The following is a 25,997-nucleotide window of genomic DNA, read 5'->3' on the forward strand; positions in this document are numbered from 1 at the left end:
CAGCGTCAGTGCGAGGTTAACCGATAGGCACAGTAAGCAGCGGTCGTCGCGAAAACTCAGTATTCTTAAAACGGAAATTTTCGTCTTGTTGAGAATGGCGTCACTGGTTGCACCCGCATTCGCCCACGCATGTCACATGTGTGCGAAAACGTTTGCTCCTCTTTACGCAAAATCGCACGCAGCCGGTAGGATTCGAACCTACGCTCCCAGAGGGAATCTGATTTCGAGTCAGACGCCTTAACCACTCGGCCACGACTGCCGTTAGCGCGGTGTTCTCCCGACACATGCAACTGCTACCGTATAAAACGCTGTGGTGTCAGAAAACGGCGTAGCTGCATTATTTTCCGTAGCGTTTCCACCGCTACCAGACGAATCGCTACCAAAGTATTAAAATTTCCGCCCGGACAGGGACTTGAACCCTGGACCCTTAGGTTAAAAGCCTAATGCTCTACCGACTGAGCTATCCGGGCTCACACAAGGCTGCAAAATCTCCTACGATGCACAACTATACATTGACTCATGTCCTTTACTGTTGTGCAATCGCTGCATGGGGCCGTTACTAATAAAACGTCGCCTAAATGCTGTCTACAAACTTATCGCGCTAAGCCCGTAACACACTATCGAAGACTGCTGACACACGATGCAACAACAAATTGCACCAGTTGTTACGTCTCATACGTTGGAGCAGAGAATTTACGTGTTTTGTCGACACTCACTGGGCAATTGGAAAATTCACAAGCATTTCGAATGCAATGTTTCCCACGCTTTCGCTCATTTCACGGTTCCGTTGAAGACGTTCTTCACCACCTGACACAGAAAAAGGAATGCAGTCGGTAGGATATTTTTAATTCTTTTGCTTCTAAGGGAGTTAGTTATCTAGTAAGTTCCTCTTGTGGCATGCAATAGACAACCAGAACAGCTACAGGAGAGAGTCATTTTTGTTGTCAGCGGTAGTTGCATTATCACAAACGCAGAGTAATTCCATTGGCGTCGCATCAAAACGAGTACCTGCCGAAACCCGGGATCGAACCATGGACCTTTAGATCTTCAGTCTAACGCTCTCCCAACTGAGCTATTTCGGCTGACGGCGAAGGTTGCCATTTGCATGTGTTCGTTCACTTCTGCCTCGTTGCCAATTTCACAGTCACCTTCGTCTGATAAGACACAGGGACGCTGAAGGGCGAGCAGCCGATGCAGTGAAGTTCCACACACATTTCTTCAGCTTCCGTCATCGTAACAAGCAAACATGTCGACTCGATTCGTGTGATATTGAATTCGCTGACTTGACGTGACGCCACGCTGACGCTAGAAAAACCGTGCTATATCGATGCCAGGGGCAACTCGTGTGCAGAGAACGAGACACAAGAAGGAGTGAGCCTCTCCACCATATGAGAGGCAGTATCTAGCAGATACACATGGTAAAACATTCGACTTGCGTTAGCTCATAAATTGCTACACGTCATCGTCTGCAAGCTAAAATGGACACATCTGCACTGCCCAGTGAGGCGACACTTGTACTAACACCTGGTGGACGGCTGTGAGACGAGGAGATGAGCTGCGGCTTCTGGGCGCGACTGTAACGCTGCGCCCTCGATCAAATAACACTGCACATTGCTGGTGACCCACGTGTTTAGTAGTGACGCAACTGCTAGGATGCAGCTCAACGTCCGCCTTTTGAGAGCGAGAAAATTTTCGCAGTCGGCAGGACTCGAACCTACGCTCCCAGAGGGAATCTGATTTCAAGTCAGACGCCTTAACCACTCGGCCACGACTGCCGGTGGCGGAAGCGACTCCCGACAAGTCAAACCGCCATCTTTAGAAGCAATATGATGGCAGAAAACGGCGTGGCCTCACTCTTTGCTGTAGGGTTTCCATTAGCCGTTACGAAAGTGTACTAATTTTCGCCCAGACAGGGACTTGAACCCAGGACCCTTCGGTTGAAAACCTAACGCTCTACCGACTCAGCTATGCGGGCCCACGCACGAGCATTATCGTACAGCTGCGTGGTGTGCGAGTGTTTCGCATGTCGTAATTGCTGGCTTATGGCTCCAATGGCGACTTCACCGACTTCCCACTGACGCACCGCTGACGCTAGTTTTCTGTCGTCTTAAAACGATGGACATACCTCCAAGCAGCTGCGAGATCTTAAGAAAAGAAAAAAAAAAAAAAAAAAAACGCTGCACTACTGCTTTTGCCGCACTCGAATGATTGAAATTGCGATTCTTAAAAAGAAAATGAAATTTTCGAGCACATCTGTGTACTCACCATCTCAGCGACGGCTTTCTGCAGTCCCAGCGTCAGTGCGAGGTTAACCGATAGGCACAGTAAGCAGCGGTCGTCGCGAAAACTCAGTATTCTTAAAACGGAAATTTTCGTCTTGTTGAGAATGGCGTCACTGGTTGCACCCGCATTCGCCCACGCATGTCACATGTGTGCGAAAACGTTTGCTCCTCTTTACGCAAAATCGCACGCAGCCGGTAGGATTCGAACCTACGCTCCCAGAGGGAATCTGATTTCGAGTCAGACGCCTTAACCACTCGGCCACGACTGCCGTTAGCGCGGTGTTCTCCCGACACATGCAACTGCTACCGTATAAAACGCTGTGGTGTCAGAAAACGGCGTAGCTGCATTATTTTCCGTAGCGTTTCCACCGCTACCAGACGAATCGCTACCAAAGTATTAAAATTTCCGCCCGGACAGGGACTTGAACCCTGGACCCTTAGGTTAAAAGCCTAATGCTCTACCGACTGAGCTATCCGGGCTCACACAAGGCTGCAAAATCTCCTACGATGCACAACTATACATTGACTCATGTCCTTTACTGTTGTGCAATCGCTGCATGGGGCCGTTACTAATAAAACGTCGCCTAAATGCTGTCTACAAACTTATCGCGCTAAGCCCGTAACACACTATCGAAGACTGCTGACACACGATGCAACAACAAATTGCACCAGTTGTTACGTCTCATACGTTGGAGCAGAGAATTTACGTGTTTTGTCGACACTCACTGGGCAATTGGAAAATTCACAAGCATTTCGAATGCAATGTTTCCCACGCTTTCGCTCATTTCACGGTTCCGTTGAAGACGTTCTTCACCACCTGACACAGAAAAAGGAATGCAGTCGGTAGGATATTTTTAATTCTTTTGCTTCTAAGGGAGTTAGTTATCTAGTAAGTTCCTCTTGTGGCATGCAATAGACAACCAGAACAGCTACAGGAGAGAGTCATTTTTGTTGTCAGCGGTAGTTGCATTATCTCAAACGCAGAGTAATTCCATTGGCGTCGCATCAAAACGAGTACCTGCCGAAACCCGGGATCGAACCATGGACCTTTAGATCTTCAGTCTAACGCTCTCCCAACTGAGCTATTTCGGCTGACGGCGAAGGTTGCCATTTGCATGTGTTCGTTCACTTCTGCCTCGTTGCCAATTTCACAGTCACCTTCGTCTGATAAGACACAGGGACGCTGAAGGGCGAGCAGCCGATGCAGTGAAGTTCCACACACATTTCTTCAGCTTCCGTCATCGTAACAAGCAAACATGTCGACTCGATTCGTGTGATATTGAATTCGCTGACTTGACGTGACGCCACGCTGACGCTAGAAAACCCGTGCTATATCGATGCCAGGGGCAACTCGTGTGCAGAGAACGAGACACAAGAAGGAGTGAGCCTCTCCACCATATGAGAGGCAGTATCTAGCAGATACACATGGTAAAACATTCGACTTGCGTTAGCTCATAAATTGCTACACGTCATCGTCTGCAAGCTAAAATGGACACATCTGCACTGCCCAGTGAGGCGACACTTGTACTAACACCTGGTGGACGGCTGTGAGACGAGGAGATGAGCTGCGGCTTCTGGGCGCGACTGTAACGCTGCGCCCTCGATCAAATAACACTGCACATTGCTGGTGACCCACGTGTTTAGTAGTGACGCAACTGCTAGGATGCAGCTCAACGTCCGCCTTTTGAGAGCGAGAAAATTTTCGCAGTCGGCAGGACTCGAACCTACGCTCCCAGAGGGAATCTGATTTCAAGTCAGACGCCTTAACCACTCGGCCACGACTGCCGGTGGCGGAAGCGACTCCCGACAAGTCAAACCGCCATCTTTAGAAGCAATATGATGGCAGAAAACGGCGTGGCCTCACTCTTTGCTGTAGGGTTTCCATTAGCCGTTACGAAAGTGTACTAATTTTCGCCCAGACAGGGACTTGAACCCAGGACCCTTCGGTTGAAAACCTAACGCTCTACCGACTCAGCTATGCGGGCCCACGCACGAGCATTATCGTACAGCTGCGTGGTGTGCGAGTGTTTCGCATGTCGTAATTGCTGGCTTATGGCTCCAATGGCGACTTCACCGACTTCCCACTGACGCACCGCTGACGCTAGTTTTCTGTCGTCTTAAAACGATGGACATACCTCCAAGCAGCTGCGAGATCTTAAGAAAAGAAAAAAAAAAACGCTGCACTACTGCTTTTGCCGCACTCGAATGATTGAAATTGCGATTCTTAAAAAGAAAATGAAATTTTCGAGCACATCTGTGTACTCACCATCTCAGCGACGGCTTTCTGCAGTCCCAGCGTCAGTGCGAGGTTAACCGATAGGCACAGTAAGCAGCGGTCGTCGCGAAAACTCAGTATTCTTAAAACGGAAATTTTCGTCTTGTTGAGAATGGCGTCACTGGTTGCACCCGCATTCGCCCACGCATGTCACATGTGTGCGAAAACGTTTGCTCCTCTTTACGCAAAATCGCACGCAGCCGGTAGGATTCGAACCTACGCTCCCAGAGGGAATCTGATTTCGAGTCAGACGCCTTAACCACTCGGCCACGACTGCCGTTAGCGCGGTGTTCTCCCGACACATGCAACTGCTACCGTATAAAACGCTGTGGTGTCAGAAAACGGCGTAGCTGCATTATTTTCCGTAGCGTTTCCACCGCTACCAGACGAATCGCTACCAAAGTATTAAAATTTCCGCCCGGACAGGGACTTGAACCCTGGACCCTTAGGTTAAAAGCCTAATGCTCTACCGACTGAGCTATCCGGGCTCACACAAGGCTGCAAAATCTCCTACGATGCACAACTATACATTGACTCATGTCCTTTACTGTTGTGCAATCGCTGCATGGGGCCGTTACTAATAAAACGTCGCCTAAATGCTGTCTACAAACTTATCGCGCTAAGCCCGTAACACACTATCGAAGACTGCTGACACACGATGCAACAACAAATTGCACCAGTTGTTACGTCTCATACGTTGGAGCAGAGAATTTACGTGTTTTGTCGACACTCACTGGGCAATTGGAAAATTCACAAGCATTTCGAATGCAATGTTTCCCACGCTTTCGCTCATTTCACGGTTCCGTTGAAGACGTTCTTCACCACCTGACACAGAAAAAGGAATGCAGTCGGTAGGATATTTTTAATTCTTTTGCTTCTAAGGGAGTTAGTTATCTAGTAAGTTCCTCTTGTGGCATGCAATAGACAACCAGAACAGCTACAGGAGAGAGTCATTTTTGTTGTCAGCGGTAGTTGCATTATCACAAACGCAGAGTAATTCCATTGGCGTCGCATCAAAACGAGTACCTGCCGAAACCCGGGATCGAACCATGGACCTTTAGATCTTCAGTCTAACGCTCTCCCAACTGAGCTATTTCGGCTGACGGCGAAGGTTGCCATTTGCATGTGTTCGTTCACTTCTGCCTCGTTGCCAATTTCACAGTCACCTTCGTCTGATAAGACACAGGGACGCTGAAGGGCGAGCAGCCGATGCAGTGAAGTTCCACACACATTTCTTCAGCTTCCGTCATCGTAACAAGCAAACATGTCGACTCGATTCGTGTGATATTGAATTCGCTGACTTGACGTGACGCCACGCTGACGCTAGAAAACCCGTGCTATATCGATGCCAGGGGCAACTCGTGTGCAGAGAACGAGACACAAGAAGGAGTGAGCCTCTCCACCATATGAGAGGCAGTATCTAGCAGATACACATGGTAAAACATTCGACTTGCGTTAGCTCATAAATTGCTACACGTCATCGTCTGCAAGCTAAAATGGACACATCTGCACTGCCCAGTGAGGCGACACTTGTACTAACACCTGGTGGACGGCTGTGAGACGAGGAGATGAGCTGCGGCTTCTGGGCGCGACTGTAACGCTGCGCCCTCGATCAAATAACACTGCACATTGCTGGTGACCCACGTGTTTAGTAGTGACGCAACTGCTAGGATGCAGCTCAACGTCCGCCTTTTGAGAGCGAGAAAATTTTCGCAGTCGGCAGGACTCGAACCTACGCTCCCAGAGGGAATCTGATTTCAAGTCAGACGCCTTAACCACTCGGCCACGACTGCCGGTGGCGGAAGCGACTCCCGACAAGTCAAACCGCCATCTTTAGAAGCAATATGATGGCAGAAAACGGCGTGGCCTCACTCTTTGCTGTAGGGTTTCCATTAGCCGTTACGAAAGTGTACTAATTTTCGCCCAGACAGGGACTTGAACCCAGGACCCTTCGGTTGAAAACCTAACGCTCTACCGACTCAGCTATGCGGGCCCACGCACGAGCATTATCGTACAGCTGCGTGGTGTGCGAGTGTTTCGCATGTCGTAATTGCTGGCTTATGGCTCCAATGGCGACTTCACCGACTTCCCACTGACGCACCGCTGACGCTAGTTTTCTGTCGTCTTAAAACGATGGACATACCTCCAAGCAGCTGCGAGATCTTAAGAAAAGAAAAAAAAAAAACGCTGCACTACTGCTTTTGCCGCACTCGAATGATTGAAATTGCGATTCTTAAAAAGAAAATGAAATTTTCGAGCACATCTGTGTACTCACCATCTCAGCGACGGCTTTCTGCAGTCCCAGCGTCAGTGCGAGGTTAACCGATAGGCACAGTAAGCAGCGGTCGTCGCGAAAACTCAGTATTCTTAAAACGGAAATTTTCGTCTTGTTGAGAATGGCGTCACTGGTTGCACCCGCATTCGCCCACGCATGTCACATGTGTGCGAAAACGTTTGCTCCTCTTTACGCAAAATCGCACGCAGCCGGTAGGATTCGAACCTACGCTCCCAGAGGGAATCTGATTTCGAGTCAGACGCCTTAACCACTCGGCCACGACTGCCGTTAGCGCGGTGTTCTCCCGACACATGCAACTGCTACCGTATAAAACGCTGTGGTGTCAGAAAACGGCGTAGCTGCATTATTTTCCGTAGCGTTTCCACCGCTACCAGACGAATCGCTACCAAAGTATTAAAATTTCCGCCCGGACAGGGACTTGAACCCTGGACCCTTAGGTTAAAAGCCTAATGCTCTACCGACTGAGCTATCCGGGCTCACACAAGGCTGCAAAATCTCCTACGATGCACAACTATACATTGACTCATGTCCTTTACTGTTGTGCAATCGCTGCATGGGGCCGTTACTAATAAAACGTCGCCTAAATGCTGTCTACAAACTTATCGCGCTAAGCCCGTAACACACTATCGAAGACTGCTGACACACGATGCAACAACAAATTGCACCAGTTGTTACGTCTCATACGTTGGAGCAGAGAATTTACGTGTTTTGTCGACACTCACTGGGCAATTGGAAAATTCACAAGCATTTCGAATGCAATGTTTCCCACGCTTTCGCTCATTTCACGGTTCCGTTGAAGACGTTCTTCACCACCTGACACAGAAAAAGGAATGCAGTCGGTAGGATATTTTTAATTCTTTTGCTTCTAAGGGAGTTAGTTATCTAGTAAGTTCCTCTTGTGGCATGCAATAGACAACCAGAACAGCTACAGGAGAGAGTCATTTTTGTTGTCAGCGGTAGTTGCATTATCACAAACGCAGAGTAATTCCATTGGCGTCGCATCAAAACGAGTACCTGCCGAAACCCGGGATCGAACCATGGACCTTTAGATCTTCAGTCTAACGCTCTCCCAACTGAGCTATTTCGGCTGACGGCGAAGGTTGCCATTTGCATGTGTTCGTTCACTTCTGCCTCGTTGCCAATTTCACAGTCACCTTCGTCTGATAAGACACAGGGACGCTGAAGGGCGAGCAGCCGATGCAGTGAAGTTCCACACACATTTCTTCAGCTTCCGTCATCGTAACAAGCAAACATGTCGACTCGATTCGTGTGATATTGAATTCGCTGACTTGACGTGACGCCACGCTGACGCTAGAAAACCCGTGCTATATCGATGCCAGGGGCAACTCGTGTGCAGAGAACGAGACACAAGAAGGAGTGAGCCTCTCCACCATATGAGAGGCAGTATCTAGCAGATACACATGGTAAAACATTCGACTTGCGTTAGCTCATAAATTGCTACACGTCATCGTCTGCAAGCTAAAATGGACACATCTGCACTGCCCAGTGAGGCGACACTTGTACTAACACCTGGTGGACGGCTGTGAGACGAGGAGATGAGCTGCGGCTTCTGGGCGCGACTGTAACGCTGCGCCCTCGATCAAATAACACTGCACATTGCTGGTGACCCACGTGTTTAGTAGTGACGCAACTGCTAGGATGCAGCTCAACGTCCGCCTTTTGAGAGCGAGAAAATTTTCGCAGTCGGCAGGACTCGAACCTACGCTCCCAGAGGGAATCTGATTTCAAGTCAGACGCCTTAACCACTCGGCCACGACTGCCGGTGGCGGAAGCGACTCCCGACAAGTCAAACCGCCATCTTTAGAAGCAATATGATGGCAGAAAACGGCGTGGCCTCACTCTTTGCTGTAGGGTTTCCATTAGCCGTTACGAAAGTGTACTAATTTTCGCCCAGACAGGGACTTGAACCCAGGACCCTTCGGTTGAAAACCTAACGCTCTACCGACTCAGCTATGCGGGCCCACGCACGAGCATTATCGTACAGCTGCGTGGTGTGCGAGTGTTTCGCATGTCGTAATTGCTGGCTTATGGCTCCAATGGCGACTTCACCGACTTCCCACTGACGCACCGCTGACGCTAGTTTTCTGTCGTCTTAAAACGATGGACATACCTCCAAGCAGCTGCGAGATCTTAAGAAAAGAAAAAAAAAAAAACGCTGCACTACTGCTTTTGCCGCACTCGAATGATTGAAATTGCGATTCTTAAAAAGAAAATGAAATTTTCGAGCACATCTGTGTACTCACCATCTCAGCGACGGCTTTCTGCAGTCCCAGCGTCAGTGCGAGGTTAACCGATAGGCACAGTAAGCAGCGGTCGTCGCGAAAACTCAGTATTCTTAAAACGGAAATTTTCGTCTTGTTGAGAATGGCGTCACTGGTTGCACCCGCATTCGCCCACGCATGTCACATGTGTGCGAAAACGTTTGCTCCTCTTTACGCAAAATCGCACGCAGCCGGTAGGATTCGAACCTACGCTCCCAGAGGGAATCTGATTTCGAGTCAGACGCCTTAACCACTCGGCCACGACTGCCGTTAGCGCGGTGTTCTCCCGACACATGCAACTGCTACCGTATAAAACGCTGTGGTGTCAGAAAACGGCGTAGCTGCATTATTTTCCGTAGCGTTTCCACCGCTACCAGACGAATCGCTACCAAAGTATTAAAATTTCCGCCCGGACAGGGACTTGAACCCTGGACCCTTAGGTTAAAAGCCTAATGCTCTACCGACTGAGCTATCCGGGCTCACACAAGGCTGCAAAATCTCCTACGATGCACAACTATACATTGACTCATGTCCTTTACTGTTGTGCAATCGCTGCATGGGGCCATTACTAATAAAACGTCGCCTAAATGCTGTCTACAAACTTATCGCGCTAAGCCCGTAACACACTATCGAAGACTGCTGACACACGATGCAACAACAAATTGCACCAGTTGTTACGTCTCATACGTTGGAGCAGAGAATTTACGTGTTTTGTCGACACTCACTGGGCAATTGGAAAATTCACAAGCATTTCGAATGCAATGTTTCCCACGCTTTCGCTCATTTCACGGTTCCGTTGAAGACGTTCTTCACCACCTGACACAGACAAAGGAATGCAGTCGGTAGGATATTTTTAATTCTTTTGCTTCTAAGGGAGTTAGTTATCTAGTAAGTTCCTCTTGTGGCATGCAATAGACAACCAGAACAGCTACAGGAGAGAGTCATTTTTGTTGTCAGCGGTAGTTGCATTATCACAAACGCAGAGTAATTCCATTGGCGTCGCATCAAAACGAGTACCTGCCGAAACCCGGGATCGAACCAGGGACCTTTAGATCTTCAGTCTAACGCTCTCCCAACTGAGCTATTTCGGCTGACGGCGAAGGTTGCCATTTGCATGTGTTCGTTCACTTCTGCCTCGTTGCCAATTTCACAGTCACCTTCGTCTGATAAGACACAGGGACGCTGAAGGGCGAGCAGCCGATGCAGTGAAGTTCCACACACATTTCTTCAGCTTCCGTCATCGTAACAAGCAAACATGTCGACTCGATTCGTGTGATATTGAATTCGCTGACTTGACGTGACGCCACGCTGACGCTAGAAAACCCGTGCTATATCGATGCCAGGGGCAACTCGTGTGCAGAGAACGAGACACAAGAAGGAGTGAGCCTCTCCACCATATGAGAGGCAGTATCTAGCAGATACACATGGTAAAACATTCGACTTGCGTTAGCTCATAAATTGCTACACGTCATCGTCTGCAAGCTAAAATGGACACATCTGCACTGCCCAGTGAGGCGACACTTGTACTAACACCTGGTGGACGGCTGTGAGACGAGGAGATGAGCTGCGGCTTCTGGGCGCGACTGTAACGCTGCGCCCTCGATCAAATAACACTGCACATTGCTGGTGACCCACGTGTTTAGTAGTGACGCAACTGCTAGGATGCAGCTCAACGTCCGCCTTTTGAGAGCGAGAAAATTTTCGCAGTCGGCAGGACTCGAACCTACGCTCCCAGAGGGAATCTGATTTCAAGTCAGACGCCTTAACCACTCGGCCACGACTGCCGGTGGCGGAAGCGACTCCCGACAAGTCAAACCGCCATCTTTAGAAGCAATATGATGGCAGAAAACGGCGTGGCCTCACTCTTTGCTGTAGGGTTTCCATTAGCCGTTACGAAAGTGTACTAATTTTCGCCCAGACAGGGACTTGAACCCAGGACCCTTCGGTTGAAAACCTAACGCTCTACCGACTCAGCTATGCGGGCCCACGCACGAGCATTATCGTACAGCTGCGTGGTGTGCGAGTGTTTCGCATGTCGTAATTGCTGGCTTATGGCTCCAATGGCGACTTCACCGACTTCCCACTGACGCACCGCTGACGCTAGTTTTCTGTCGTCTTAAAACGATGGACATACCTCCAAGCAGCTGCGAGATCTTAAGAAAAGAAAAAAAAAAAACGCTGCACTACTGCTTTTGCCGCACTCGAATGATTGAAATTGCGATTCTTAAAAAGAAAATGAAATTTTCGAGCACATCTGTGTACTCACCATCTCAGCGACGGCTTTCTGCAGTCCCAGCGTCAGTGCGAGGTTAACCGATAGGCACAGTAAGCAGCGGTCGTCGCGAAAACTCAGTATTCTTAAAACGGAAATTTTCGTCTTGTTGAGAATGGCGTCACTGGTTGCACCCGCATTCGCCCACGCATGTCACATGTGTGCGAAAACGTTTGCTCCTCTTTACGCAAAATCGCACGCAGCCGGTAGGATTCGAACCTACGCTCCCAGAGGGAATCTGATTTCGAGTCAGACGCCTTAACCACTCGGCCACGACTGCCGTTAGCGCGGTGTTCTCCCGACACATGCAACTGCTACCGTATAAAACGCTGTGGTGTCAGAAAACGGCGTAGCTGCATTATTTTCCGTAGCGTTTCCACCGCTACCAGACGAATCGCTACCAAAGTATTAAAATTTCCGCCCGGACAGGGACTTGAACCCTGGACCCTTAGGTTAAAAGCCTAATGCTCTACCGACTGAGCTATCCGGGCTCACACAAGGCTGCAAAATCTCCTACGATGCACAACTATACATTGACTCATGTCCTTTACTGTTGTGCAATCGCTGCATGGGGCCGTTACTAATAAAACGTCGCCTAAATGCTGTCTACAAACTTATCGCGCTAAGCCCGTAACACACTATCGAAGACTGCTGACACACGATGCAACAACAAATTGCACCAGTTGTTACGTCTCATACGTTGGAGCAGAGAATTTACGTGTTTTGTCGACACTCACTGGGCAATTGGAAAATTCACAAGCATTTCGAATGCAATGTTTCCCACGCTTTCGCTCATTTCACGGTTCCGTTGAAGACGTTCTTCACCACCTGACACAGAAAAAGGAATGCAGTCGGTAGGATATTTTTAATTCTTTTGCTTCTAAGGGAGTTAGTTATCTAGTAAGTTCCTCTTGTGGCATGCAATAGACAACCAGAACAGCTACAGGAGAGAGTCATTTTTGTTGTCAGCGGTAGTTGCATTATCACAAACGCAGAGTAATTCCATTGGCGTCGCATCAAAACGAGTACCTGCCGAAACCCGGGATCGAACCATGGACCTTTAGATCTTCAGTCTAACGCTCTCCCAACTGAGCTATTTCGGCTGACGGCGAAGGTTGCCATTTGCATGTGTTCGTTCACTTCTGCCTCGTTGCCAATTTCACAGTCACCTTCGTCTGATAAGACACAGGGACGCTGAAGGGCGAGCAGCCGATGCAGTGAAGTTCCACACACATTTCTTCAGCTTCCGTCATCGTAACAAGCAAACATGTCGACTCGATTCGTGTGATATTGAATTCGCTGACTTGACGTGACGCCACGCTGACGCTAGAAAACCCGTGCTATATCGATGCCAGGGGCAACTCGTGTGCAGAGAACGAGACACAAGAAGGAGTGAGCCTCTCCACCATATGAGAGGCAGTATCTAGCAGATACACATGGTAAAACATTCGACTTGCGTTAGCTCATAAATTGCTACACGTCATCGTCTGCAAGCTAAAATGGACACATCTGCACTGCCCAGTGAGGCGACACTTGTACTAACACCTGGTGGACGGCTGTGAGACGAGGAGATGAGCTGCGGCTTCTGGGCGCGACTGTAACGCTGCGCCCTCGATCAAATAACACTGCACATTGCTGGTGACCCACGTGTTTAGTAGTGACGCAACTGCTAGGATGCAGCTCAACGTCCGCCTTTTGAGAGCGAGAAAATTTTCGCAGTCGGCAGGACTCGAACCTACGCTCCCAGAGGGAATCTGATTTCAAGTCAGACGCCTTAACCACTCGGCCACGACTGCCGGTGGCGGAAGCGACTCCCGACAAGTCAAACCGCCATCTTTAGAAGCAATATGATGGCAGAAAACGGCGTGGCCTCACTCTTTGCTGTAGGGTTTCCATTAGCCGTTACGAAAGTGTACTAATTTTCGCCCAGACAGGGACTTGAACCCAGGACCCTTCGGTTGAAAACCTAACGCTCTACCGACTCAGCTATGCGGGCCCACGCACGAGCATTATCGTACAGCTGCGTGGTGTGCGAGTGTTTCGCATGTCGTAATTGCTGGCTTATGGCTCCAATGGCGACTTCACCGACTTCCCACTGACGCACCGCTGACGCTAGTTTTCTGTCGTCTTAAAACGATGGACATACCTCCAAGCAGCTGCGAGATCTTAAGAAAAGAAAAAAAAAAAACGCTGCACTACTGCTTTTGCCGCACTCGAATGATTGAAATTGCGATTCTTAAAAAGAAAATGAAATTTTCGAGCACATCTGTGTACTCACCATCTCAGCGACGGCTTTCTGCAGTCCCAGCGTCAGTGCGAGGTTAACCGATAGGCACAGTAAGCAGCGGTCGTCGCGAAAACTCAGTATTCTTAAAACGGAAATTTTCGTCTTGTTGAGAATGGCGTCACTGGTTGCACCCGCATTCGCCCACGCATGTCACATGTGTGCGAAAACGTTTGCTCCTCTTTACGCAAAATCGCACGCAGCCGGTAGGATTCGAACCTACGCTCCCAGAGGGAATCTGATTTCGAGTCAGACGCCTTAACCACTCGGCCACGACTGCCGTTAGCGCGGTGTTCTCCCGACACATGCAACTGCTACCGTATAAAACGCTGTGGTGTCAGAAAACGGCGTAGCTGCATTATTTTCCGTAGCGTTTCCACCGCTACCAGACGAATCGCTACCAAAGTATTAAAATTTCCGCCCGGACAGGGACTTGAACCCTGGACCCTTAGGTTAAAAGCCTAATGCTCTACCGACTGAGCTATCCGGGCTCACACAAGGCTGCAAAATCTCCTACGATGCACAACTATACATTGACTCATGTCCTTTACTGTTGTGCAATCGCTGCATGGGGCCGTTACTAATAAAACGTCGCCTAAATGCTGTCTACAAACTTATCGCGCTAAGCCCGTAACACACTATCGAAGACTGCTGACACACGATGCAACAACAAATTGCACCAGTTGTTACGTCTCATACGTTGGAGCAGAGAATTTACGTGTTTTGTCGACACTCACTGGGCAATTGGAAAATTCACAAGCATTTCGAATGCAATGTTTCCCACGCTTTCGCTCATTTCACGGTTCCGTTGAAGACGTTCTTCACCACCTGACACAGAAAAAGGAATGCAGTCGGTAGGATATTTTTAATTCTTTTGCTTCTAAGGGAGTTAGTTATCTAGTAAGTTCCTCTTGTGGCATGCAATAGACAACCAGAACAGCTACAGGAGAGAGTCATTTTTGTTGTCAGCGGTAGTTGCATTATCACAAACGCAGAGTAATTCCATTGGCGTCGCATCAAAACGAGTACCTGCCGAAACCCGGGATCGAACCATGGACCTTTAGATCTTCAGTCTAACGCTCTCCCAACTGAGCTATTTCGGCTGACGGCGAAGGTTGCCATTTGCATGTGTTCGTTCACTTCTGCCTCGTTGCCAATTTCACAGTCACCTTCGTCTGATAAGACACAGGGACGCTGAAGGGCGAGCAGCCGATGCAGTGAAGTTCCACACACATTTCTTCAGCTTCCGTCATCGTAACAAGCAAACATGTCGACTCGATTCGTGTGATATTGAATTCGCTGACTTGACGTGACGCCACGCTGACGCTAGAAAACCCGTGCTATATCGATGCCAGGGGCAACTCGTGTGCAGAGAACGAGACACAAGAAGGAGTGAGCCTCTCCACCATATGAGAGGCAGTATCTAGCAGATACACATGGTAAAACATTCGACTTGCGTTAGCTCATAAATTGCTACACGTCATCGTCTGCAAGCTAAAATGGACACATCTGCACTGCCCAGTGAGGCGACACTTGTACTAACACCTGGTGGACGGCTGTGAGACGAGGAGATGAGCTGCGGCTTCTGGGCGCGACTGTAACGCTGCGCCCTCGATCAAATAACACTGCACATTGCTGGTGACCCACGTGTTTAGTAGTGACGCAACTGCTAGGATGCAGCTCAACGTCCGCCTTTTGAGAGCGAGAAAATTTTCGCAGTCGGCAGGACTCGAACCTACGCTCCCAGAGGGAATCTGATTTCAAGTCAGACGCCTTAACCACTCGGCCACGACTGCCGGTGGCGGAAGCGACTCCCGACAAGTCAAACCGCCATCTTTAGAAGCAATATGATGGCAGAAAACGGCGTGGCCTCACTCTTTGCTGTAGGGTTTCCATTAGCCGTTACGAAAGTGTACTAATTTTCGCCCAGACAGGGACTTGAACCCAGGACCCTTCGGTTGAAAACCTAACGCTCTACCGACTCAGCTATGCGGGCCCACGCACGAGCATTATCGTACAGCTGCGTGGTGTGCGAGTGTTTCGCATGTCGTAATTGCTGGCTTATGGCTCCAATGGCGACTTCACCGACTTCCCACTGACGCACCGCTGACGCTAGTTTTCTGTCGTCTTAAAACGATGGACATACCTCCAAGCAGCTGCGAGATCTTAAGAAAAGAAAAAAAAAAAAAAAAAAAACGCTGCACTACTGCTTTTGCCGCACTCGAATGATTGAAATTGCGATTCTTAAAAAGAAAATGAAATTTTCGAGCACATCTGTGTACTCACCATCTCAGCGACGGCTTTCTGCAGTCCCAGCGTCAGTGCGAGGTTAACCGATAGGCACAGTAAGCAGCGGTCGTCGCGAAAACTCAGTATTCTTAAAACGGAAATTTTCGTCTTGTTGAGAATGGCGTCACTGGTTGCACCCGCATTCGCCCACGCATGTCACATGTGTGCGAAAACGTTTGCTCCTCTTTACGCAAAATCGCACGCAGCCGGTAGGATTCGAACCTACGCTCCCAGAGGGAATCTGATTTCGAGTCAGACGCCTTAACCACTCGGCCACGACTGCCGTTAGCGCGGTGTTCTCCCGACACATGCAACTGCTACCGTATAAAACGCTGTGGTGTCAGAAAACGGCGTAGCTGCATTATTTTCCGTAGCGTTTCCACCGCTACCAGACGAATCGCTACCAAAGTATTAAAATTTCCGCCCGGACGGGGACTTGAACCCTGGACCCTTAGGTTAAAAGCCTAATGCTCTACCGACTGAGCTATCCGGGCTCACACAAGGCTGCAAAATCTCCTACGATGCACAACTATACATTGACTCATGTCCTTTACTGTTGTGCAATCGCTGCATGGGGCCGTTACTAATAAAACGTCGCCTAAATGCTGTCTACAAACTTATCGCGCTAAGCCCGTAACACACTATCGAAGACTGCTGACACACGATGCAACAACAAATTGCACCAGTTGTTACGTCTCATACGTTGGAGCAGAGAATTTACGTGTTTTGTCGACACTCACTGGGCAATTGGAAAATTCACAAGCATTTCGAATGCAATGTTTCCCACGCTTTCGCTCATTTCACGGTTCCGTTGAAGACGTTCTTCACCACCTGACACAGAAAAAGGAATGCAGTCGGTAGGATATTTTTAATTCTTTTGCTTCTAAGGGAGTTAGTTATCTAGTAAGTTCCTCTTGTGGCATGCAATAGACAACCAGAACAGCTACAGGAGAGAGTCATTTTTGTTGTCAGCGGTAGTTGCATTATCTCAAACGCAGAGTAATTCCATTGGCGTCGCATCAAAACGAGTACCTGCCGAAACCCGGGATCGAACCATGGACCTTTAGATCTTCAGTCTAACGCTCTCCCAACTGAGCTATTTCGGCTGACGGCGAAGGTTGCCATTTGCATGTGTTCGTTCACTTCTGCCTCGTTGCCAATTTCACAGTCACCTTCGTCTGATAAGACACAGGGACGCTGAAGGGCGAGCAGCCGATGCAGTGAAGTTCCACACACATTTCTTCAGCTTCCGTCATCGTAACAAGCAAACATGTCGACTCGATTCGTGTGATATTGAATTCGCTGACTTGACGTGACGCCACGCTGACGCTAGAAAACCCGTGCTATATCGATGCCAGGGGCAACTCGTGTGCAGAGAACGAGACACAAGAAGGAGTGAGCCTCTCCACCATATGAGAGGCAGTATCTAGCAGATACACATGGTAAAACATTCGACTTGCGTTAGCTCATAAATTGCTACACGTCATCGTCTGCAAGCTAAAATGGACACATCTGCACTGCCCAGTGAGGCGACACTTGTACTAACACCTGGTGGACGGCTGTGAGACGAGGAGATGAGCTGCGGCTTCTGGGCGCGACTGTAACGCTGCGCCCTCGATCAAATAACACTGCACATTGCTGGTGACCCACGTGTTTAGTAGTGACGCAACTGCTAGGATGCAGCTCAACGTCCGCCTTTTGAGAGCGAGAAAATTTTCGCAGTCGGCAGGACTCGAACCTACGCTCCCAGAGGGAATCTGATTTCAAGTCAGACGCCTTAACCACTCGGCCACGACTGCCGGTGGCGGAAGCGACTCCCGACAAGTCAAACCGCCATCTTTAGAAGCAATATGATGGCAGAAAACGGCGTGGCCTCACTCTTTGCTGTAGGGTTTCCATTAGCCGTTACGAAAGTGTACTAATTTTCGCCCAGACAGGGACTTGAACCCAGGACCCTTCGGTTGAAAACCTAACGCTCTACCGACTCAGCTATGCGGGCCCACGCACGAGCATTATCGTACAGCTGCGTGGTGTGCGAGTGTTTCGCATGTCGTAATTGCTGGCTTATGGCTCCAATGGCGACTTCACCGACTTCCCACTGACGCACCGCTGACGCTAGTTTTCTGTCGTCTTAAAACGATGGACATACCTCCAAGCAGCTGCGAGATCTTAAGAAAAGAAAAAAAAAAAAACGCTGCACTACTGCTTTTGCCGCACTCGAATGATTGAAATTGCGATTCTTAAAAAGAAAATGAAATTTTCGAGCACATCTGTGTACTCACCATCTCAGCGACGGCTTTCTGCAGTCCCAGCGTCAGTGCGAGGTTAACCGATAGGCACAGTAAGCAGCGGTCGTCGCGAAAACTCAGTATTCTTAAAACGGAAATTTTCGTCTTGTTGAGAATGGCGTCACTGGTTGCACCCGCATTCGCCCACGCATGTCACATGTGTGCGAAAACGTTTGCTCCTCTTTACGCAAAATCGCACGCAGCCGGTAGGATTCGAACCTACGCTCCCAGAGGGAATCTGATTTCGAGTCAGACGCCTTAACCACTCGGCCACGACTGCCGTTAGCGCGGTGTTCTCCCGACACATGCAACTGCTACCGTATAAAACGCTGTGGTGTCAGAAAACGGCGTAGCTGCATTATTTTCCGTAGCGTTTCCACCGCTACCAGACGAATCGCTACCAAAGTATTAAAATTTCCGCCCGGACAGGGACTTGAACCCTGGACCCTTAGGTTAAAAGCCTAATGCTCTACCGACTGAGCTATCCGGGCTCACACAAGGCTGCAAAATCTCCTACGATGCACAACTATACATTGACTCATGTCCTTTACTGTTGTGCAATCGCTGCATGGGGCCGTTACTAATAAAACGTCGCCTAAATGCTGTCTACAAACTTATCGCGCTAAGCCCGTAACACACTATCGAAGACTGCTGACACACGATGCAACAACAAATTGCACCAGTTGTTACGTCTCATACGTTGGAGCAGAGAATTTACGTGTTTTGTCGACACTCACTGGGCAATTGGAAAATTCACAAGCATTTCGAATGCAATGTTTCCCACGCTTTCGCTCATTTCACGGTTCCGTTGAAGACGTTCTTCACCACCTGACACAGAAAAAGGAATGCAGTCGGTAGGATATTTTTAATTCTTTTGCTTCTAAGGGAGTTAGTTATCTAGTAAGTTCCTCTTGTGGCATGCAATAGACAACCAGAACAGCTACAGGAGAGAGTCATTTTTGTTGTCAGCGGTAGTTGCATTATCACAAACGCAGAGTAATTCCATTGGCGTCGCATCAAAACGAGTACCTGCCGAAACCCGGGATCGAACCATGGACCTTTAGATCTTCAGTCTAACGCTCTCCCAACTGAGCTATTTCGGCTGACGGCGAAGGTTGCCATTTGCATGTGTTCGTTCACTTCTGCCTCGTTGCCAATTTCACAGTCACCTTCGTCTGATAAGACACAGGGACGCTGAAGGGCGAGCAGCCGATGCAGTGAAGTTCCACACACATTTCTTCAGCTTCCGTCATCGTAACAAGCAAACATGTCGACTCGATTCGTGTGATATTGAATTCGCTGACTTGACGTGACGCCACGCTGACGCTAGAAAACCCGTGCTATATCGATGCCAGGGGCAACTCGTGTGCAGAGAACGAGACACAAGAAGGAGTGAGCCTCTCCACCATATGAGAGGCAGTATCTAGCAGATACACATGGTAAAACATTCGACTTGCGTTAGCTCATAAATTGCTACACGTCATCGTCTGCAAGCTAAAATGGACACATCTGCACTGCCCAGTGAGGCGACACTTGTACTAACACCTGGTGGACGGCTGTGAGACGAGGAGATGAGCTGCGGCTTCTGGGCGCGACTGTAACGCTGCGCCCTCGATCAAATAACACTGCACATTGCTGGTGACCCACGTGTTTAGTAGTGACGCAACTGCTAGGATGCAGCTCAACGTCCGCCTTTTGAGAGCGAGAAAATTTTCGCAGTCGGCAGGACTCGAACCTACGCTCCCAGAGGGAATCTGATTTCAAGTCAGACGCCTTAACCACTCGGCCACGACTGCCGGTGGCGGAAGCGACTCCCGACAAGTCAAACCGCCATCTTTAGAAGCAATATGATGGCAGAAAACGGCGTGGCCTCACTCTTTGCTGTAGGGTTTCCATTAGCCGTTACGAAAGTGTACTAATTTTCGCCCAGACAGGGACTTGAACCCAGGACCCTTCGGTTGAAAACCTAACGCTCTACCGACTCAGCTATGCGGGCCCACGCACGAGCATTATCGTACAGCTGCGTGGTGTGCGAGTGTTTCGCATGTCGTAATTGCTGGCTTATGGCTCCAATGGCGACTTCACCGACTTCCCACTGACGCACCGCTGACGCTAGTTTTCTGTCGTCTTAAAACGATGGACATACCTCCAAGCAGCTGCGAGATCTTAAGAAAAGAAAAAAAAAAAAAAAAAACGCTGCACTACTGCTTTTGCCGCACTCGAATGATTGAAATTGCGATTCTTAAAAAGAAAATGAAATTTTCGAGCACATCTGTGTACTCACCATCTCAGCGACGGCTTTCTGCAGTCCCAGCGTCAGTGCGAGGTTAACCGATAGGCACAGTAAGCAGCGGTCTTCGCGAAAACTCAGTATTCTTAAAACGGAAATTTTCGTCTTGTTGAGAATGGCGTCACTGGTTGCACCCGCATTCGCCCACGCATGTCACATGTGTGCGAAAACGTTTGCTCCTCTTTACGCAAAATCGCACGCAGCCGGTAGGATTCGAACCTACGCTCCCAGAGGGAATCTGATTTCGAGTCAGACGCCTTAACCACTCGGCCACGACTGCCGTTAGCGCGGTGTTCTCCCGACACATGCAACTGCTACCGTATAAAACGCTGTGGTGTCAGAAAACGGCGTAGCTGCATTATTTTCCGTAGCGTTTCCACCGCTACCAGACGAATCGCTACCAAAGTATTAAAATTTCCGCCTGGACAGGGACTTGAACCCTGGACCCTTAGGTTAAAAGCCTAATGCTCTACCGACTGAGCTATCCGGGCTCACACAAGGCTGCAAAATCTCCTACGATGCACAACTATACATTGACTCATGTCCTTTACTGTTGTGCAATCGCTGCATGGGGCCATTACTAATAAAACGTCGCCTAAATGCTGTCTACAAACTTATCGCGCTAAGCCCGTAACACACTATCGAAGACTGCTGACACACGATGCAACAACAAATTGCACCAGTTGTTACGTCTCATACGTTGGAGCAGAGAATTTACGTGTTTTGTCGACACTCACTGGGCAATTGGAAAATTCACAAGCATTTCGAATGCAATGTTTCCCACGCTTTCGCTCATTTCACGGTTCCGTTGAAGACGTTCTTCACCACCTGACACAGACAAAGGAATGCAGTCGGTAGGATATTTTTAATTCTTTTGCTTCTAAGGGAGTTAGTTATCTAGTAAGTTCCTCTTGTGGCATGCAATAGACAACCAGAACAGCTACAGGAGAGAGTCATTTTTGTTGTCAGCGGTAGTTGCATTATCACAAACGCAGAGTAATTCCATTGGCGTCGCATCAAAACGAGTACCTGCCGAAACCCGGGATCGAACCAGGGACCTTTAGATCTTCAGTCTAACGCTCTCCCAACTGAGCTATTTCGGCTGACGGCGAAGGTTGCCATTTGCATGTGTTCGTTCACTTCTGCCTCGTTGCCAATTTCACAGTCACCTTCGTCTGATAAGACACAGGGACGCTGAAGGGCGAGCAGCCGATGCAGTGAAGTTCCACACACATTTCTTCAGCTTCCGTCATCGTAACAAGCAAACATGTCGACTCGATTCGTGTGATATTGAATTCGCTGACTTGACGTGACGCCACGCTGACGCTAGAAAACCCGTGCTATATCGATGCCAGGGGCAACTCGTGTGCAGAGAACGAGACACAAGAAGGAGTGAGCCTCTCCACCATATGAGAGGCAGTATCTAGCAGATACACATGGTAAAACATTCGACTTGCGTTAGCTCATAAATTGCTACACGTCATCGTCTGCAAGCTAAAATGGACACATCTGCACTGCCCAGTGAGGCGACACTTGTACTAACACCTGGTGGACGGCTGTGAGACGAGGAGATGAGCTGCGGCTTCTGGGCGCGACTGTAACGCTGCGCCCTCGATCAAATAACACTGCACATTGCTGGTGACCCACGTGTTTAGTAGTGACGCAACTGCTAGGATGCAGCTCAACGTCCGCCTTTTGAGAGCGAGAAAATTTTCGCAGTCGGCAGGACTCGAACCTACGCTCCCAGAGGGAATCTGATTTCAAGTCAGACGCCTTAACCACTCGGCCACGACTGCCGGTGGCGGAAGCGACTCCCGACAAGTCAAACCGCCATCTTTAGAAGCAATATGATGGCAGAAAACGGCGTGGCCTCACTCTTTGCTGTAGGGTTTCCATTAGCCGTTACGAAAGTGTACTAATTTTCGCCCAGACAGGGACTTGAACCCAGGACCCTTCGGTTGAAAACCTAACGCTCTACCGACTCAGCTATGCGGGCCCACGCACGAGCATTATCGTACAGCTGCGTGGTGTGCGAGTGTTTCGCATGTCGTAATTGCTGGCTTATGGCTCCAATGGCGACTTCACCGACTTCCCACTGACGCACCGCTGACGCTAGTTTTCTGTCGTCTTAAAACGATGGACATACCTCCAAGCAGCTGCGAGATCTTAAGAAAAGAAAAAAAAAAAAAAAAAAAACGCTGCACTACTGCTTTTGCCGCACTCGAATGATTGAAATTGCGATTCTTAAAAAGAAAATGAAATTTTCGAGCACATCTGTGTACTCACCATCTCAGCGACGGCTTTCTGCAGTCCCAGCGTCAGTGCGAGGTTAACCGATAGGCACAGTAAGCAGCGGTCGTCGCGAAAACTCAGTATTCTTAAAACGGAAATTTTCGTCTTGTTGAGAATGGCGTCACTGGTTGCACCCGCATTCGCCCACGCATGTCACATGTGTGCGAAAACGTTTGCTCCTCTTTACGCAAAATCGCACGCAGCCGGTAGGATTCGAACCTACGCTCCCAGAGGGAATCTGATTTCGAGTCAGACGCCTTAACCACTCGGCCACGACTGCCGTTAGCGCGGTGTTCTCCCGACACATGCAACTGCTACCGTATAAAACGCTGTGGTGTCAGAAAACGGCGTAGCTGCATTATTTTCCGTAGCGTTTCCACCGCTACCAGACGAATCGCTACCAAAGTATTAAAATTTCCGCCCGGACAGGGACTTGAACCCTGGACCCTTAGGTTAAAAGCCTAATGCTCTACCGACTGAGCTATCCGGGCTCACACAAGGCTGCAAAATCTCCTACGATGCACAACTATACATTGACTCATGTCCTTTACTGTTGTGCAATCGCTGCATGGGGCCGTTACTAATAAAACGTCGCCTAAATGCTGTCTACAAACTTATCGCGCTAAGCCCGTAACACACTATCGAAGACTGCTGACACACGATGCAACAACAAATTGCACCAGTTGTTACGTCTCATACGTTGGAGCAGAGAATTTACGTGTTTTGTCGACACTCACTGGGCAATTGGAAAATTCACAAGCATTTCGAATGCAATGTTTCCCACGCTTTCGCTCATTTCACGGTTCCGTTGAAGACGTTCTTCACCACCTGACACAGAAAAAGGAATGCAGTCGGTAGGATATTTTTAATTCTTTTGCTTCTAAGGGAGTTAGTTATCTAGTAAGTTCCTCTTGTGGCATGCAATAGACAACCAGAACAGCTACAGGAGAGAGTCATTTTTGTTGTCAGCGGTAGTTGCATTATCACAAACGCAGAGTAATTCCATTGGCGTCGCATCAAAACGAGTACCTGCCGAAACCCGGGATCGAACCATGGACCTTTAGATCTTCAGTCTAACGCTCTCCCAACTGAGCTATTTCGGCTGACGGCGAAGGTTGCCATTTGCATGTGTTCGTTCACTTCTGCCTCGTTGCCAATTTCACAGTCACCTTCGTCTGATAAGACACAGGGACGCTGAAGGGCGAGCAGCCGATGCAGTGAAGTTCCACACACATTTCTTCAGCTTCCGTCATCGTAACAAGCAAACATGTCGACTCGATTCGTGTGATATTGAATTCGCTGACTTGACGTGACGCCACGCTGACGCTAGAAAACCCGTGCTATATCGATGCCAGGGGCAACTCGTGTGCAGAGAACGAGACACAAGAAGGAGTGAGCCTCTCCACCATATGAGAGGCAGTATCTAGCAGATACACATGGTAAAACATTCGACTTGCGTTAGCTCATAAATTGCTACACGTCATCGTCTGCAAGCTAAAATGGACACATCTGCACTGCCCAGTGAGGCGACACTTGTACTAACACCTGGTGGACGGCTGTGAGACGAGGAGATGAGCTGCGGCTTCTGGGCGCGACTGTAACGCTGCGCCCTCGATCAAATAACACTGCACATTGCTGGTGACCCACGTGTTTAGTAGTGACGCAACTGCTAGGATGCAGCTCAACGTCCGCCTTTTGAGAGCGAGAAAATTTTCGCAGTCGGCAGGACTCGAACCTACGCTCCCAGAGGGAATCTGATTTCAAGTCAGACGCCTTAACCACTCGGCCACGACTGCCGGTGGCGGAAGCGACTCCCGACAAGTCAAACCGCCATCTTTAGAAGCAATATGATGGCAGAAAACGGCGTGGCCTCACTCTTTGCTGTAGGGTTTCCATTAGCCGTTACGAAAGTGTACTAATTTTCGCCCAGACAGGGACTTGAACCCAGGACCCTTCGGTTGAAAACCTAACGCTCTACCGACTCAGCTATGCGGGCCCACGCACGAGCATTATCGTACAGCTGCGTGGTGTGCGAGTGTTTCGCATGTCGTAATTGCTGGCTTATGGCTCCAATGGCGACTTCACCGACTTCCCACTGACGCACCGCTGACGCTAGTTTTCTGTCGTCTTAAAACGATGGACATACCTCCAAGCAGCTGCGAGATCTTAAGAAAAGAAAAAAAAAAAAAAAAACGCTGCACTACTGCTTTTGCCGCACTCGAATGATTGAAATTGCGATTCTTAAAAAGAAAATGAAATTTTCGAGCACATCTGTGTACTCACCATCTCAGCGACGGCTTTCTGCAGTCCCAGCGTCAGTGCGAGGTTAACCGATAGGCACAGTAAGCAGCGGTCTTCGCGAAAACTCAGTATTCTTAAAACGGAAATTTTCGTCTTGTTGAGAATGGCGTCACTGGTTGCACCCGCATTCGCCCACGCATGTCACATGTGTGCGAAAACGTTTGCTCCTCTTTACGCAAAATCGCACGCAGCCGGTAGGATTCGAACCTACGCTCCCAGAGGGAATCTGATTTCGAGTCAGACGCCTTAACCACTCGGCCACGACTGCCGTTAGCGCGGTGTTCTCCCGACACATGCAACTGCTACCGTATAAAACGCTGTGGTGTCAGAAAACGGCGTAGCTGCATTATTTTCCGTAGCGTTTCCACCGCTACCAGACGAATCGCTACCAAAGTATTAAAATTTCCGCCTGGACAGGGACTTGAACCCTGGACCCTTAGGTTAAAAGCCTAATGCTCTACCGACTGAGCTATCCGGGCTCACACAAGGCTGCAAAATCTCCTACGATGCACAACTATACATTGACTCATGTCCTTTACTGTTGTGCAATCGCTGCATGGGGCCATTACTAATAAAACGTCGCCTAAATGCTGTCTACAAACTTATCGCGCTAAGCCCGTAACACACTATCGAAGACTGCTGACACACGATGCAACAACAAATTGCACCAGTTGTTACGTCTCATACGTTGGAGCAGAGAATTTACGTGTTTTGTCGACACTCACTGGGCAATTGGAAAATTCACAAGCATTTCGAATGCAATGTTTCCCACGCTTTCGCTCATTTCACGGTTCCGTTGAAGACGTTCTTCACCACCTGACACAGACAAAGGAATGCAGTCGGTAG

General features: G+C 49.1%; 46 non-coding genes across 46 annotated transcripts; all 46 read right to left on the minus strand.

Annotated features, from left to right (window-relative positions):
• Window positions 1-177: 177 nt before the first annotated feature.
• On the minus strand, window positions 178-259 carry Trnas-cga (transfer RNA serine (anticodon CGA)). The gene has a single exon. It is a non-coding gene; the product is annotated as a tRNA-Ser (tRNA).
• A 138-nt stretch (window positions 260-397) lies between these two features.
• On the minus strand, window positions 398-470 carry Trnak-uuu (transfer RNA lysine (anticodon UUU)). Its single transcript has one exon. It is a non-coding gene; the product is annotated as a tRNA-Lys (tRNA).
• A 539-nt stretch (window positions 471-1,009) lies between these two features.
• On the minus strand, window positions 1,010-1,082 carry Trnaf-gaa (transfer RNA phenylalanine (anticodon GAA)). Its single transcript has one exon. It is a non-coding gene; the product is annotated as a tRNA-Phe (tRNA).
• A 611-nt stretch (window positions 1,083-1,693) lies between these two features.
• Trnas-uga (transfer RNA serine (anticodon UGA)) lies at window positions 1,694-1,775 on the minus strand. The gene has a single exon. It is a non-coding gene; the product is annotated as a tRNA-Ser (tRNA).
• Window positions 1,776-2,469: 694 nt separating this feature from the next.
• Window positions 2,470-2,551, minus strand: Trnas-cga (transfer RNA serine (anticodon CGA)). The gene has a single exon. It is a non-coding gene; the product is annotated as a tRNA-Ser (tRNA).
• Window positions 2,552-2,689: 138 nt separating this feature from the next.
• Window positions 2,690-2,762, minus strand: Trnak-uuu (transfer RNA lysine (anticodon UUU)). The gene has a single exon. It is a non-coding gene; the product is annotated as a tRNA-Lys (tRNA).
• A 539-nt stretch (window positions 2,763-3,301) lies between these two features.
• Window positions 3,302-3,374, minus strand: Trnaf-gaa (transfer RNA phenylalanine (anticodon GAA)). The gene has a single exon. It is a non-coding gene; the product is annotated as a tRNA-Phe (tRNA).
• Window positions 3,375-3,985: 611 nt separating this feature from the next.
• Trnas-uga (transfer RNA serine (anticodon UGA)) lies at window positions 3,986-4,067 on the minus strand. Its single transcript has one exon. It is a non-coding gene; the product is annotated as a tRNA-Ser (tRNA).
• Window positions 4,068-4,752: 685 nt separating this feature from the next.
• Window positions 4,753-4,834, minus strand: Trnas-cga (transfer RNA serine (anticodon CGA)). The gene has a single exon. It is a non-coding gene; the product is annotated as a tRNA-Ser (tRNA).
• A 138-nt stretch (window positions 4,835-4,972) lies between these two features.
• Trnak-uuu (transfer RNA lysine (anticodon UUU)) lies at window positions 4,973-5,045 on the minus strand. Its single transcript has one exon. It is a non-coding gene; the product is annotated as a tRNA-Lys (tRNA).
• Window positions 5,046-5,584: 539 nt separating this feature from the next.
• Window positions 5,585-5,657, minus strand: Trnaf-gaa (transfer RNA phenylalanine (anticodon GAA)). Its single transcript has one exon. It is a non-coding gene; the product is annotated as a tRNA-Phe (tRNA).
• A 611-nt stretch (window positions 5,658-6,268) lies between these two features.
• On the minus strand, window positions 6,269-6,350 carry Trnas-uga (transfer RNA serine (anticodon UGA)). The gene has a single exon. It is a non-coding gene; the product is annotated as a tRNA-Ser (tRNA).
• Window positions 6,351-7,036: 686 nt separating this feature from the next.
• On the minus strand, window positions 7,037-7,118 carry Trnas-cga (transfer RNA serine (anticodon CGA)). The gene has a single exon. It is a non-coding gene; the product is annotated as a tRNA-Ser (tRNA).
• Window positions 7,119-7,256: 138 nt separating this feature from the next.
• On the minus strand, window positions 7,257-7,329 carry Trnak-uuu (transfer RNA lysine (anticodon UUU)). The gene has a single exon. It is a non-coding gene; the product is annotated as a tRNA-Lys (tRNA).
• Window positions 7,330-7,868: 539 nt separating this feature from the next.
• On the minus strand, window positions 7,869-7,941 carry Trnaf-gaa (transfer RNA phenylalanine (anticodon GAA)). The gene has a single exon. It is a non-coding gene; the product is annotated as a tRNA-Phe (tRNA).
• A 611-nt stretch (window positions 7,942-8,552) lies between these two features.
• Trnas-uga (transfer RNA serine (anticodon UGA)) lies at window positions 8,553-8,634 on the minus strand. Its single transcript has one exon. It is a non-coding gene; the product is annotated as a tRNA-Ser (tRNA).
• A 687-nt stretch (window positions 8,635-9,321) lies between these two features.
• Trnas-cga (transfer RNA serine (anticodon CGA)) lies at window positions 9,322-9,403 on the minus strand. The gene has a single exon. It is a non-coding gene; the product is annotated as a tRNA-Ser (tRNA).
• A 138-nt stretch (window positions 9,404-9,541) lies between these two features.
• Trnak-uuu (transfer RNA lysine (anticodon UUU)) lies at window positions 9,542-9,614 on the minus strand. Its single transcript has one exon. It is a non-coding gene; the product is annotated as a tRNA-Lys (tRNA).
• Window positions 9,615-10,153: 539 nt separating this feature from the next.
• On the minus strand, window positions 10,154-10,226 carry Trnaf-gaa (transfer RNA phenylalanine (anticodon GAA)). Its single transcript has one exon. It is a non-coding gene; the product is annotated as a tRNA-Phe (tRNA).
• A 611-nt stretch (window positions 10,227-10,837) lies between these two features.
• Window positions 10,838-10,919, minus strand: Trnas-uga (transfer RNA serine (anticodon UGA)). The gene has a single exon. It is a non-coding gene; the product is annotated as a tRNA-Ser (tRNA).
• Window positions 10,920-11,605: 686 nt separating this feature from the next.
• Trnas-cga (transfer RNA serine (anticodon CGA)) lies at window positions 11,606-11,687 on the minus strand. Its single transcript has one exon. It is a non-coding gene; the product is annotated as a tRNA-Ser (tRNA).
• Window positions 11,688-11,825: 138 nt separating this feature from the next.
• Window positions 11,826-11,898, minus strand: Trnak-uuu (transfer RNA lysine (anticodon UUU)). The gene has a single exon. It is a non-coding gene; the product is annotated as a tRNA-Lys (tRNA).
• Window positions 11,899-12,437: 539 nt separating this feature from the next.
• Trnaf-gaa (transfer RNA phenylalanine (anticodon GAA)) lies at window positions 12,438-12,510 on the minus strand. The gene has a single exon. It is a non-coding gene; the product is annotated as a tRNA-Phe (tRNA).
• Window positions 12,511-13,121: 611 nt separating this feature from the next.
• Window positions 13,122-13,203, minus strand: Trnas-uga (transfer RNA serine (anticodon UGA)). The gene has a single exon. It is a non-coding gene; the product is annotated as a tRNA-Ser (tRNA).
• Window positions 13,204-13,889: 686 nt separating this feature from the next.
• Trnas-cga (transfer RNA serine (anticodon CGA)) lies at window positions 13,890-13,971 on the minus strand. Its single transcript has one exon. It is a non-coding gene; the product is annotated as a tRNA-Ser (tRNA).
• A 138-nt stretch (window positions 13,972-14,109) lies between these two features.
• Trnak-uuu (transfer RNA lysine (anticodon UUU)) lies at window positions 14,110-14,182 on the minus strand. The gene has a single exon. It is a non-coding gene; the product is annotated as a tRNA-Lys (tRNA).
• A 539-nt stretch (window positions 14,183-14,721) lies between these two features.
• On the minus strand, window positions 14,722-14,794 carry Trnaf-gaa (transfer RNA phenylalanine (anticodon GAA)). The gene has a single exon. It is a non-coding gene; the product is annotated as a tRNA-Phe (tRNA).
• A 611-nt stretch (window positions 14,795-15,405) lies between these two features.
• Trnas-uga (transfer RNA serine (anticodon UGA)) lies at window positions 15,406-15,487 on the minus strand. The gene has a single exon. It is a non-coding gene; the product is annotated as a tRNA-Ser (tRNA).
• Window positions 15,488-16,181: 694 nt separating this feature from the next.
• Window positions 16,182-16,263, minus strand: Trnas-cga (transfer RNA serine (anticodon CGA)). Its single transcript has one exon. It is a non-coding gene; the product is annotated as a tRNA-Ser (tRNA).
• Window positions 16,264-16,401: 138 nt separating this feature from the next.
• Window positions 16,402-16,474, minus strand: Trnak-uuu (transfer RNA lysine (anticodon UUU)). Its single transcript has one exon. It is a non-coding gene; the product is annotated as a tRNA-Lys (tRNA).
• Window positions 16,475-17,013: 539 nt separating this feature from the next.
• Trnaf-gaa (transfer RNA phenylalanine (anticodon GAA)) lies at window positions 17,014-17,086 on the minus strand. The gene has a single exon. It is a non-coding gene; the product is annotated as a tRNA-Phe (tRNA).
• Window positions 17,087-17,697: 611 nt separating this feature from the next.
• Window positions 17,698-17,779, minus strand: Trnas-uga (transfer RNA serine (anticodon UGA)). Its single transcript has one exon. It is a non-coding gene; the product is annotated as a tRNA-Ser (tRNA).
• A 687-nt stretch (window positions 17,780-18,466) lies between these two features.
• Trnas-cga (transfer RNA serine (anticodon CGA)) lies at window positions 18,467-18,548 on the minus strand. Its single transcript has one exon. It is a non-coding gene; the product is annotated as a tRNA-Ser (tRNA).
• Window positions 18,549-18,686: 138 nt separating this feature from the next.
• Window positions 18,687-18,759, minus strand: Trnak-uuu (transfer RNA lysine (anticodon UUU)). The gene has a single exon. It is a non-coding gene; the product is annotated as a tRNA-Lys (tRNA).
• A 539-nt stretch (window positions 18,760-19,298) lies between these two features.
• Window positions 19,299-19,371, minus strand: Trnaf-gaa (transfer RNA phenylalanine (anticodon GAA)). The gene has a single exon. It is a non-coding gene; the product is annotated as a tRNA-Phe (tRNA).
• A 611-nt stretch (window positions 19,372-19,982) lies between these two features.
• On the minus strand, window positions 19,983-20,064 carry Trnas-uga (transfer RNA serine (anticodon UGA)). The gene has a single exon. It is a non-coding gene; the product is annotated as a tRNA-Ser (tRNA).
• A 692-nt stretch (window positions 20,065-20,756) lies between these two features.
• Trnas-cga (transfer RNA serine (anticodon CGA)) lies at window positions 20,757-20,838 on the minus strand. The gene has a single exon. It is a non-coding gene; the product is annotated as a tRNA-Ser (tRNA).
• Window positions 20,839-20,976: 138 nt separating this feature from the next.
• On the minus strand, window positions 20,977-21,049 carry Trnak-uuu (transfer RNA lysine (anticodon UUU)). Its single transcript has one exon. It is a non-coding gene; the product is annotated as a tRNA-Lys (tRNA).
• A 539-nt stretch (window positions 21,050-21,588) lies between these two features.
• On the minus strand, window positions 21,589-21,661 carry Trnaf-gaa (transfer RNA phenylalanine (anticodon GAA)). Its single transcript has one exon. It is a non-coding gene; the product is annotated as a tRNA-Phe (tRNA).
• Window positions 21,662-22,272: 611 nt separating this feature from the next.
• Trnas-uga (transfer RNA serine (anticodon UGA)) lies at window positions 22,273-22,354 on the minus strand. Its single transcript has one exon. It is a non-coding gene; the product is annotated as a tRNA-Ser (tRNA).
• A 694-nt stretch (window positions 22,355-23,048) lies between these two features.
• On the minus strand, window positions 23,049-23,130 carry Trnas-cga (transfer RNA serine (anticodon CGA)). The gene has a single exon. It is a non-coding gene; the product is annotated as a tRNA-Ser (tRNA).
• Window positions 23,131-23,268: 138 nt separating this feature from the next.
• Window positions 23,269-23,341, minus strand: Trnak-uuu (transfer RNA lysine (anticodon UUU)). Its single transcript has one exon. It is a non-coding gene; the product is annotated as a tRNA-Lys (tRNA).
• Window positions 23,342-23,880: 539 nt separating this feature from the next.
• Window positions 23,881-23,953, minus strand: Trnaf-gaa (transfer RNA phenylalanine (anticodon GAA)). Its single transcript has one exon. It is a non-coding gene; the product is annotated as a tRNA-Phe (tRNA).
• Window positions 23,954-24,564: 611 nt separating this feature from the next.
• On the minus strand, window positions 24,565-24,646 carry Trnas-uga (transfer RNA serine (anticodon UGA)). Its single transcript has one exon. It is a non-coding gene; the product is annotated as a tRNA-Ser (tRNA).
• A 691-nt stretch (window positions 24,647-25,337) lies between these two features.
• Window positions 25,338-25,419, minus strand: Trnas-cga (transfer RNA serine (anticodon CGA)). Its single transcript has one exon. It is a non-coding gene; the product is annotated as a tRNA-Ser (tRNA).
• A 138-nt stretch (window positions 25,420-25,557) lies between these two features.
• Trnak-uuu (transfer RNA lysine (anticodon UUU)) lies at window positions 25,558-25,630 on the minus strand. Its single transcript has one exon. It is a non-coding gene; the product is annotated as a tRNA-Lys (tRNA).
• Between the last annotated feature and the right edge of the window lie 367 nt (window positions 25,631-25,997).

Source organism: Schistocerca cancellata, unplaced genomic scaffold, assembly GCF_023864275.1.
Source record: "Schistocerca cancellata isolate TAMUIC-IGC-003103 unplaced genomic scaffold, iqSchCanc2.1 HiC_scaffold_582, whole genome shotgun sequence".
NCBI classification, from domain to species: domain Eukaryota; kingdom Metazoa; phylum Arthropoda; class Insecta; order Orthoptera; family Acrididae; genus Schistocerca; species Schistocerca cancellata.